Source organism: Mytilus edulis, chromosome 13, assembly GCF_963676685.1.
Source record: "Mytilus edulis chromosome 13, xbMytEdul2.2, whole genome shotgun sequence".
Lineage (NCBI taxonomy): Eukaryota > Metazoa > Mollusca > Bivalvia > Mytilida > Mytilidae > Mytilus > Mytilus edulis.
The window spans coordinates 31526668-31538524 of NC_092356.1; the positions used below are offsets into that span (position 1 = coordinate 31526668).

The 11857-nt window shown below is 32.1% G+C and overlaps 2 long non-coding RNA genes across 2 annotated transcripts; both read left to right on the forward strand.

Moving 5' to 3' along the window:
- Window positions 1-422: 422 nt before the first annotated feature.
- On the forward strand, window positions 423-2005 carry LOC139501711 (uncharacterized). The gene is made up of 2 exons (XR_011658637.1): window positions 423-1192; window positions 1534-2005. It is a non-coding gene; the product is annotated as an uncharacterized lncRNA (long non-coding RNA).
- A 1234-nt stretch (window positions 2006-3239) lies between these two features.
- LOC139501712 (uncharacterized) lies at window positions 3240-6288 on the forward strand. Its single transcript, XR_011658638.1, has 3 exons — window positions 3240-4609; window positions 5201-5368; window positions 5931-6288. It is a non-coding gene; the product is annotated as an uncharacterized lncRNA (long non-coding RNA).
- Window positions 6289-11857: the final 5569 nt, after the last annotated feature.

Consider the following 11857-nt stretch of genomic DNA (forward strand, 5'->3'; position numbering starts at 1 on the left):
TTTACCATATAAAATGGGTATGTGTGCTAGTATGCTAGATGAAGCGTTGTTGCCCTCATTTAAAATTGTTGACATTGTTATTTCTTCTGACAATAATGATGATTCTGAGGCTGAATATGATGACACCGATATAGATACTTTTTCGGTTGACGAGAAACGATATTATTATAATTCGCTGTTATAACATCTTATTATTTTTTTTATGATTATGTCATTATGCTCTGTTCTTGCATGTAATGCTTAAAAATTAATCCACTGTTAAGCTGTACTAGAAACGGTAAACTACATGTACAAAATGTATAAGCACGAAAAAGTACCAAATTGAAAAAAAATCCGAGAAGATAAAAAATTGGTCAGATAAAAAACCGAAAGTAAAAAGAAAGACAGACATAAACTATGACAGAAAGAAGAAAAACGAGCAGGCAAACAAGTCAATAAACACGAGACATAGAAAACTAAAGAATGAGAAAAACTAACCCATCTGAAAATGGGGATGGGATGTAATGCACCGGAAATGTTAGCATTTCCTGTTACACTAGTGGCACCATTGTGTTTAAATTCTCTGATAAAAATTGTGTTTTATCATGTTGTCAATTATTTTGTAATTCCAAGATACATGTTTATGAGATAAAATTCGTCACTTCTGATTTTCTGGAGACTGTGCAGTGTACAAGATGCATTTTGGTTCAAATAAGTACAATGAAATGGTATGGATGGGAGTCTTTCAAATCTGTATTCTTTATTTTTTTATGCAAGTTTTCCCTATATAATTATCATACTTTTTACCCGTTATTCTCTATTATTTTTATTTAAGCACTTCATTATTTAATATTCTTTAATTGTTTGATCTATTTTTTTCTCTACTCTTTATATTTTTTGCCCATTATTCTCGACAACCCCCATTCACAACCTCATAATTTAGAAAAGGAAATTAGAGATAACTGTCTCTTTCAAATAAATAAATAAAAAGGATTGTTTACCCTGCATTCAGCACGCAAAATGTAAACAATAAAGAATGACTTAAATGACTGTGAAGATCATTAATTATGTACGATATAAATCGAAGGAACTTGTCATAATATTACCAACACAAATTGAAAATTTGAAGTATTTGAATTAACTGTTTTAGGACGATGACAACAATTCTTAAAGTATTGAAACAGTACAGGATCTCGACAGTCATGCAAAACAGGTATGTAGATCAATAACAGTCAAAAGATTCACAACACATGCACACACACACACATACATTTCAAATCAATGGAACATGGAAACAGATGTGACGGGCAAAACCGGTAACAGAAAAGCCAGCATACAGGTAATAAGTAAGGATAAGTGATTCAAAGCACATATAATAATTATTTGAAAGAGCACATCAAGTGTTCCTGTATAACGTTAAGAAGGAACGTTCAGCTCAAATCCTTTGAAATCATATATTATTTGAAATCATGAAACCCAAATACGTTTTGGAATAAGTTAAGATACAGTCCATATCGAATCATAAGTATATATTTTGACTTCATACTTTTTCAGGTTCCAAAGTCATTCCTTAAAAGTTTCAAGAATCTACTGGGATATTTTGAAAGATCCTTGGAAGATAAAAAGGACAAACATCAGCTGCTCATCCGCTCCTTTTTAATATGGCTTGGGGGATTAAATATTCCAGATGCCGAGGCGTTACCTCTGCAGGATCTGAAAGAGAATGACAGCAGAACACCAGATGAGTATTTGAAGTTACTAAAGAAAAATTTGAATATCTACAATTCAATATTTATACTGCTTTGTTGGTAAGTATAAATAGTTTACTATCAAATTTGCAATTGGTTATTTGAACTAAATAAACTAATTTTATTATCAGTAATTTTTAGAATAAAATAAATGGAAAAGATGCGGTCTGAGAAAAATCATATTGTAAATGAAAAATCACTTAGTCGAACACTTAATTTTCAAATTTAAACAAAAAGAGCAATAGAGAAATGGGACAGTCTGATTGCTAATGTTCACATTTAAAGTATAAAGAAATAAGTGACAACACGAGATGAAGAGTACGGTACTTTTATGAGACAGCAACTCAACTTCGCAAACAAAGTTATACAATATATGCATGTGCTTAGTAAAAAGTAAAATCACAAAAATACTAAACAACGAGGAAAATTCAAAAAGGGAAGTCCCTAATCAAATGGCAAAATCAAAAGCTCAAACACATCAAACGAATGGATAACAATTGTCATATTCCTGACTTGGTACATGCATTTTCTTATGTAGAAAATGGTGAATTAAACCTGGTTTTAAAGCTAGCTAAACGTTTCTCTTGTATGAAAGAGGGACGAAAGATACCAAAGGGACAGTCAAACTCATAAATCTAAAACAAACTGACAACGCCATGGCTAAAAATGAAAAAGACAAACAGAAAAACAATAGTACACATGACACAACATAGAAAACTAAAGAATAAACAACACGAACCCCACCAAAAACTAGGGGTGATCTCAGGTGCTCCGGAAGGGTAAGCAGATCCTGCTCCACATGCGGCACCCGTCGTGTTGCTTATGTGATTACAAATCCGGTAAATAGTCTAATTCGGTAGGTCAAATTCATGAAAGGGAAGGGGATTGTAGTTACGACGTGAGGAACATATCCGATATCATTTGTGAAATGGTTATTCCATAACGGTCAACCAACTCGTGATGGCGTCCGTAAAATTTACGAAGGGATGATTTCAACTTCACCATTTGGAACTCTTGATTTAATAGCTTCCTTGTGAGCAGTAACCCTCTATCAAGAAAATCATGATAGGAAATGCAAGCACGGGAATATCGTATCAATTGAGAGATATATACCCCGTATGCAGGTGCTGCTGGAATGTTGCTACTTAGAAATGGAAAGTTCACAATTGGAAAGCTGAAATCATCTCTTTTGTCGTAAAGTTTTGTCTTCAACCGACCCTCATTGTCAATTTCTAGATGTAAGTCAAGATATGAAGCTGACTTAACTGTATCTGTAGTATCCTTTATCTCCAATTCGATGGGATAGATGCGTTCCACATAGTCACCAAATTTTGAATTGTTTAGTGAAAGAACGTCATCTATATAGCGGAAAGTAGAGTTAAAGGATATTGCTAACTTCTTATCTTTCTTCCTAAGAAGTTCCTGCATGAAGTCAGCCTCATAATAATAAAGAAACAAGTCAGCAAGTAGAGGGGCACAGTTTGTTCCCATTGGTATGACAGTCGCATCAAATTCCGTTATATTGACAACGAAGTGTGAACAAAACAAACAGACATAATAGGTAAAAATGTCAAAATGGGGTTACAGCAGTCAACATTTCTTATAATCTTAATCACTATAAAAACAAACAAACATGTAACAAAGAAGCACAAAATGGCATATAGACCAAGCATATTAGCAAGAATTAAAGACAAGAATACACAAATTTACCATAGTACAATAACACAATGACGGGATGTTTTCAGTAAATTATATTTTATATAGGTCTGCTGGCATAAAATGTTTCAAAATAAAAGGTGTCTACAAAACTGATGGTTTGGACAATGTGGCATCATCAGAATGGGCGGCAGTAAATGTCAATGAAACGTGGCAAATTGTTCATCCTTATCGCATCTGTCGTGCTCTTTCTGGAAAATTCCCACAAGGATGGTTCAAGTCTAAAAATGAGGACTTGAATACGAGCGATGTTGAAATTTTCAAAACCTCTTTCCTAGATTATTACATTAACCCAAAGCCAGAGCAGTTCATCTACGAATTCTTCCCTGATGATACTAACTGGCAACTAATACCCGATCCGATTACTGAAAAGCAATTAATTAAACAAGAGTTATGTTACCATACGTGGTGGGGAACAGACCTACGATTGACAAGCAGACGACAATACAAAATAACATCAACAAAAGGGAAGGTATCTATCACACTACATGGTACTGAGCAATCTGTGAACGATCTAGTTCTGTGGTATGATTTAAGTCTTCTTGGATCAATCGGTGAGACAAGAAAAGACTCAAATATACAGGACCATGACTATTTCCAAAGATCTGTTTTTCTAGTTAGAAATGGTACCTCTTGGGTATGCAAAGTTTTACTTCCTGTCAAAGGAACGTACAGAACTGTGTTTTATGGTGGAAAATTGCACAAACCTCTTACGGCAATTTCTCAATTTAGTTTGATTTGTAAGGAAGCCTACACAGACCCTGTTCCACTAGCTGTCGATCCTGGATGTGTTGGATTAGTACCCGGACCATTTGCGAGAATGTGTGGATTAATAACTCCAACATATAAAAATGGAGCCATTCAATTAGAAATGAATAATAGATTGAAATTAAAATTTCGAGTCGGTTATAAATAGCCCGAATGTTTCAAAATCAAAGCCAATCTTTACAATTCAAATGGATTATTTTGAAAAGAGATAACACTAGCATAACGGTATGCTCTATTTTAAACATCATACAGGGAAAGGAAGTTACGATTACTGTCACTACTCCTGATGACCCAGGTTACTATATGCTCGAACTTCTAACCAACAAAGATTAACAAAATGTACGAGTGCTTGCTACAAATTACTGGTTTATAAAGCTTTAACACAAGTATTTATTGAGGTAAGACTAAGAACAAAAGTTATGTCTTTTGTATACTTAGCATTACACACATTATCATTTTTATAATCAAATTATTACAGCAGTTCCTCTCTCATGAAAATGATTTAACACTAAGGCTTGATTCTCCATTTTTTTTTTATCATGGACAGTTTTATTTGGAATCTATAACAAAGGGGCAACATAAAAAAAACATACATGTTCTTTAAGCATTTGCAATCGGAACTCCCCATATAATATGGTAGTAGTGTAAAACAGACAAGATAGAACAATTCATTGGCTTCCAGATACTGACATCTTCCTATTATCTCTATGAAACTAGTATTGAGCCGAATTCGGTCTGCAAACTTGAAACACTATCCTTCCTCGTGCACTTCTAGCGGTTTATAATTTATAACAGTGACCAGCTCTATCATTCCTTGTGCACTTCTATCGGTCTATAATTTATGTTTGTGACGTTTTTGATTATGCAAGATATGAATCTGATAAATCGAACATCCTAATGCACTACTTTTATAGAAAATTTAAAAATTAATGTTATTATACCACCGTCTCATTATTTTTATATTGTATGCTCCACATGATATTTTGCAGCGATGTGCGTAGAAAGTTAGAAAAAAGATTTTGATGAAGTGACAGAAACGGGAAATGCTCACCAGGTAATGGTCAAGATACAAGACTGCATAAATAAACATTTTCATGAAAACGACCTCGATATCTTGAAAGCAAGAGGAAAAGTTGCTTTACTAAAGACATCCAAAAGTGATAATATAATCTTATTTTATGTGTATTCTAATATGTGTCTGTTTGAAACGGCGGAAAATATAAATAAGAAATATTGACAAACGGAAAAGTTAATTTACGAGTTCTGTAAAAAAAAAAACCACATCAAGCATGTAAACTTAATCATAATAATTCACAAGAAAATTTAGAGAAAATTGCCATATTTGAGTATCTGAACTGTATTGTAGAAAAGTAAGAAATTAGAGTTGTCTACAAAGATTGATTGCTTGACATTATACTGTAATCATAACCTTAGACATCTTTTTTGAGTGTAAATTGACATTGCGATAAGACGTGTCACGGTACTTGTCTATCCCAAATTCATGTATTTGGTTTTGATGTTATATTTGTTATTCTCGTGGGATTTTGTCTGATGCTTGGTCCGTTTCTGTATGTGTTAGTTACATTGTAGTGTTGTGTCGTTGTTCTCCTCCTATATTTATGCGTTTCCGTCAGATTTAGTTTGTTACCCCGAATTTGTTTTTTGTCCATGGATTTATGAGTTTGAACAGCGGTATACTACTGTTGCCTTTATTTACAGAGAAATCACAAATCTACAGTACGATCTTTCCAAAAGAATCATTTGATAGTTCAAATATTGTAAGACAGAGTCAATATGAGAAAAGGTTTTATGACATGCATAAAAACCTAAGAAGTCTGACCAAACACTTGAGAAACATGTGCTGTTCTTCTTCACAGTCCAGCCAATCATTAGATACACTTAGTTTGATCCAGAAGAAAAGCACGTCATTAGAAAGGTGCTAATACTCTTTGGAAAACCATGAATGAATGATGAAGAAGAAGTAATTATATAAATGAATAAATGCATTGACTTAAAAAAATATCTAATAAAAGTTCCTCAATGATAAAGTAACTGATCTCTAATCTGCATATGCCATTTCGTCCAATATTTGTGAGATGAATAAAATGAGACAGCAACACAAAACAGCAAATAATCAGAACAAATTCATCGGTAAACATATGAATTTAAAAAAAACTGTCATCAACACCTTATTCCACAAAACAAAATAGGAGCCTGTAATTCAGTGGTCGTCGTTTGTTGTTGTATATCATATTTGTTTTTCGTTCACTATTTTGTACATAAATCAGGCCGTTAGTTTTCTCGTTTGAATTGTTTTCCATTTGTCATTTCACAGCCTTTTATAGCTAGCTGACTATTCCGTATGGGTTATACTCATTGTTGAATGTCGTACGGTGATCTAGTTGTTAACTTCTGAGTCTTTTGGTCTCTTGTGGAACGTTGTCTAGTCAATCATAGACAATCATACCACATCTCCTTATTTCTATGAAAAACATTAATATAAAACTTAAGACAACAACTGAATATGTTTCAGCTTGTGACAGGCATGTGTAAACATTTGTTGGGGTCTTTTTTTTCAAATACCAATCATTTCAATTTCAATCTCCGTTAGAGAAATAAAAAAAAACGCTCAAAAAGAATAATGGACTTATGAACTTAATTTATATTCCACTGGATTGGAAAATATATTTTTGATGTTTTTTTTATTTTTTAAATGTGAAATGACAAATATGGAATCCATATTCACGACGAGAACAATTCAAACGATAAATGTTTTATGTACGTTCTGCAATTCAAATTCGAAATATTTTTGCAGATTTTTGTTAAGCTACTATACGATATTGTCAAAGCATTAGGACAAACTAGACTGGAACTTAAAATTGAGAATGTTAGGAAAACAGTAGCAATAACAATCAGATTTACATCAGAACAGATCAAATTCATAAGCAAAGCAGCAGCAAGAGTTTATAATACAGTAAGTTTCTATTTTTCATAATTTTTTTTAAATAGCGTCGCAATGGGGTTCTTAAATGTTTGCTATCTCATTTAATTTAAGGCATGCATTGCACAGAAAACAATGTACATGTATGTTGATGATAAGATCTCAATAGGTTTGAAATCAAAAAGTGGATAAGGTCGAAATATTTGAATACATGAGATTACAATTCAGATTTTATTAATGAAATTTTATTTTTATGTCATGCTCTTACATATTATCAGAGTAACTATACCATATGTTGTTGTAATGAGGTTTTATGATAATCGGTATAGGTGTCTGTCCAATAACTCGAGACGGAAGATACCAAGGGCATTCCGGATTAATAAGTCGAGACGGAAGATACCAGGTGCATTCCGGATTAAAAAAATAATTCGGAGACAACAGGAGACATAATAAACTCATCATAGATACCAGGATTTAAATTTTATATTTACGCCACACGCGCGTTTCGTCTACAAAAAACTCATCAGTGACGCTCGAATTCAAAAAAGTTAAAAAGGCCAAATAAATTACGAAGTTGAAGAGCATTGAGGACTAAAATTCCTAAAAGTCTCCCTTTGAGCGTTCCTAAGAAAGGTAAATCAAGAAAAGAGCATTGAGGACTAAAATTCCTAAAAGTCTCCCTTTGAGCGTTCCTGAGAAAGGTAAATCAAGAAAAGAACATTGAGGACTATAATTCCTAAAGTCTCCCTTTGAGCGTTCATGAGAAAGGTAAATCAAGAAAAGAGCTTTCGGAAGCATGAAATTATAATGTGTTGTCTTCATTTTTTTTATGACTCATACATTTTTGTTTTTGTTTTACAGGTTCAAGATATTGTCGACTGGATGCTTTTAAGTCTTCATAAGCGTTCAATAAGAATGCTGCTGAAAAGGTTCCAACTCATATTTGTATCATGTTATTCTTCTTATGCTCATGATTTTTGCGGGAAAAAACCAGGTTTAAATAGAAGTGAATAAATCCATTTAAAATCAGGGAAAAGAAAATGTTGTATAATTCTTTAGACGATGTGGATGTTGCAGCATACAGATATATAAATATATAAGTTACGACACTGGTTAACATTTCATCTTTCCTGATCTTCATTCGTAATCATTGTTTCGATCATGTTTAATTTATCGTAACTGGACAAGGATTCAATTCTTATATAACAGTATCCAAATCCTATTTGGGTTTCATCATTGAAACATTTTTTTTAATTATATTTTTCTTACGTATTAGCAGAAATGTTATATACTGAAGAGACATTATTTAAAAGAAATCATAAAATGTTCGTTGTTATTTTTGAAGAATTAAACAAGCAAAAAAGTTCAGAATTTTGCCAGAAAATAACAAAAAAAAAATCCAATGCAGTAATAAATATCCGTTCTTTAAAAAATAAAAAGAATTAAAAATCTATATGAGAAAAAAACCCAGCTAAGAACGATCTTTCAAATCGAGAATATATAGTCGTTTATTACTTTTGCATATAGTATTAAGATCTATCTGATGGCAATAGTGGCAATAATGACGGAAAAGAATACAAAATTCTATTTCTTTTTGCACAATATTATATTAATATGGTTTCAAAAGCTTAGAAAAGGGGAAAAAATAGCAAGGGTTGACAAATATTTGAATGCCATATTCTAGGCGGATGGTACTCTCGGTGACTGATAGTCCACAAACAGAGGTATTAACCCAGTGGTAATAGAGTATATCATTTAAAATACTAAAGTAGACTTCAAATGTTGTCGTGTTGCTCGGTCTTTGGTTTTCTATGTTGTGTTTTTGTGCATTGTTGTTTTTCTTTAAGTCAATTTTCATTTTTGCCATGGCATTGTCAATTGTTTTTCGACTTATGAGTTTGAATTTCCCTTTGGTATCTTTCGCCTCTCTTCTATAATTGTTTCATGTATCTACAATAAAAATGACAAGCAAGTACATGTAAATGGCCGGAGTTTTATTTCGCAGTATAATCAATGCAATGCACTGCCGAATACAGTATAAATGACAATGTTAATATTGTGTATTTTTGTATAGCAATACGATAATTTTTATGTCACTATAATACTATAAATTATGTAATTTTAATTTTTATATCAAATGGACATTTATATCTTGAAGGGTTGATAGCAACCAATAAATGCAGTAATTTACTAACAAGAATACAATAAAAGGAAAGAATGAAATACAATTTTAATTACTTTTCAATTACTTATACTGTTAACGAGTCCACTTTCAACTGTGTTTTGAACTTTTTAATAAATGGAGCACTACAAAAGTCAAGGCATAAGTACTATTTTTATTACTTTATATCTAAATTATTTTGCTCTTGAATCTCATGTAAATATTTCTTTTACAAATTCTAGATGTACAGTTTTATTTTATAGACAATTGCAAGCATTGAGATTTGTTACAGTTATCTCAGGTTAAATAGAAGTGGGGTTCATCTACTTTTTCATTTAAACCATAAAATTGACAAATCTTATTTTCCCTTTTAATCTTTTTATATCAGAATCAGAATAATTTATTAAAGTGTTTCATACCAATATAAAACACAATGAATACATAATTACATAATATACAATCTAAAATAAGATATTAAATATTACAATTAAAATATCAAAAACATTTAAACTAACGCTTATGGGACACTTTAAAAATAACACATACTATAAACAATTAAAACTTATGCATTAAAAATATCATTACACACAATACCTTCTTCGATAAAAAAAATGTATGCAAGGTTTTGGCTCAAAATGGTTGAATTGCATCATTTGACATTAAGAAAATAAATTTGTCTTGTAATTCAGGATCGTTAAATGTCTCAAAAATATCACCAGATTTTTTCATTAAATCATATCTTAAATCTAAATATAATTCACACCCTTACAAAAAATGTTTTTCACCCTCAACACAGTATATACAAGTATATACAAGGACGATCATTTAAAAGCCTTTTGGCCTTGTTTAGTTTAAACATATTTTACTCAAGTAAAATGGATTGGACACAAGTAAGCCATACTTATGAAGTCCGCTCCGAATGACAATAATTTACAATACAATATAAATATGAGCATGCAATATCAAAATAAACAATATTTTACGAGTCTATCAATTGAGAAAAACAAATGAAACAGAAGTAGATGTAAACGTTGAAAACGGTGATGATGATGATGATGATGATGATGATGACGTGAATTTACCGTAAATACATTTTCTACATAACAAGAAATCTCTCAGACCTTTTGATAAATTCGAATACGTGTTTGAATATATTCACATTTTGTTCATACGAGAGATTCGGATTACCAGATGTAAGTAACTTAACATTTAATATAAGGTCATCAGGAAGCCATCTTAGATTATTCATCAGAATTTCTCTCTGGTGTATATATAAAGAGCAGTCGAAAAGGAAATGGTGTACAGTCTCAATGTTACACCCACAAAAGCATGTTGGATCAGCAATTATATTGACTCTAAACAAGTCATAGTTCAAGAAAGATGAGTAGCATCTGAATTGTGTTAAAATCATATTTAGTTTCCTCGGTCCATATAGAAAGTGCTTTGGTACATCTTTATTTGTGGTATTTAACCTTTTTAATTGGATTTTAAACTTTGCTATAGAGTCTGATTTTCGAAGGGACAAATCGGTATGATTCCATAGGTTAATAGTTGATGGTATAAAAGATTCTTTAGTAAGAGATAATCTACAAAAAGGAACAATGATGTCATTGCCATTTCTCAAGGGATATGTAGTTGTGCTCTGTACACTAGGTGGAACAAGTTTGCATAGATAATCCGGAGCTTGGTTATGTTGAATGTTATAAAACATTTGTAATTTTCGTCTTTTCCTCCTGTCAGCTAAAGTTTCCCACCCAATTTCCTCATACAGAATTTCAGATTTTGTAAATATAGGCAAACCAGTAACTATTCTAGCAGCTTCTAGCTGCAAACTTTCAAGTTTATTAACATATCCTATCCCGCAATTATCCCAAACTTCAGTTGCATATTCAAAAATTGGTCTTATAAAAACTAAATAGAGTTTTTCTAAATTTTTCCTACAAAGCTGATACTTGAGTTTTCTCAGGATATTTAAATGTTTCGTAACACTGATAATCAGATTATCTATATGACTGTTCCACCGAGCATCAGAGCAAAACGTTACCCCAAGGTGTTTGTGACATTTTGTTATAGGGACTTCTTTATCATTTAAGCAGAATTTTAAAACGGGTGCATCTTTATTTGAAAAAATCATTATTTCTGTTTTTTCTGGATTAAAAGACATTAGCCACCTCCGTGACCATTCGTTTAGCTCTTCGAGGTCACGATCAATAACAGTTTTTATTTGCTCTTGGTCGTTCCCCGAGTAATTAAACGAAGTGTCATCCGCATAGAGTCTAGTTAGAGATGTGAGTTTCTCTGCAATGTCATTTATATATATTATGAATAATAAGGGACCAAGTACTGAGCCTTGAGGTACTCCAGCTGAAAGACTGCAAAATGAGGATGATGATGTATTAATCACGACTTTTTGTTGCCTATCACAAAGATAACTCTCAAACCAGTTAAGTAGATTACCATGTATTCCGTAAGCTTTCATTTTATGCAAGAGTCCTCTATGCCAAACCTTGTCAAAAGCTCTCGAAAAATCACAAAAGACAAAAC